This window comes from Kryptolebias marmoratus, linkage group LG22 (assembly GCF_001649575.2).
Source record: "Kryptolebias marmoratus isolate JLee-2015 linkage group LG22, ASM164957v2, whole genome shotgun sequence".
Taxonomy (NCBI): Eukaryota; Metazoa; Chordata; class Actinopteri; order Cyprinodontiformes; family Rivulidae; genus Kryptolebias; species Kryptolebias marmoratus.
Window position 1 is genome coordinate 29,746,476 of NC_051451.1, and position 684 is coordinate 29,747,159.

Sequence of the window (684 nt, forward strand, 5' to 3'; positions counted from 1 at the left end):
CTTCTTGGCTCAGATTTCATCATTTCATTGTGGCTCATTTTTACTGGCAGCCTTTTCTCCCATTCTCCATCCTCCAGAAGTCTTAAAGGGATCCACGATTAGCTGAAAATATCGGCCTAAATATGTTGCTGTTTCAGGAGAATCAACAAAAACATTAATCTAGTTAATATAGATGTAGGTCTTTAAAAAAAATCAGAATTTCTGTCTCGAATGTGATCACTGGTAGCAGTTGTGACATTTTGTCTTCTTTTATTTTATGGTGGATCACAAACATCTAGGTGCATACTGCCACCTACTGTGACTTTTGTCAACTGCACTTTTGTGACTTTTTAAAGAACATTTTAATTACCTGATTTTCAACACCTGTGTGGAGAAAATCAGAAGTCCTTTGCAGCAACACCATCAATCACAGAGGACGGAGGCATGATGAATTGGCTCAGTTACTCCTTGAGACTGTGAAGCAGNAGGTATGATTTATGCAGAACTGACTCGGTCACTCGTGTAGAACAACTATATAATCGCTGAACAAAGTATTAGCCCTGCCGTTCACTAACACTGCTAACAGGTCTAGCACAAACACACCACACAAGGGAAAGAAAAAACGTCACTGCCCCTAGCGGCCGAGAAGAAACTTACATCTGTCCTTCAAAATAATAGCCTTTTATACAAGTAGCCAGGTGCTTT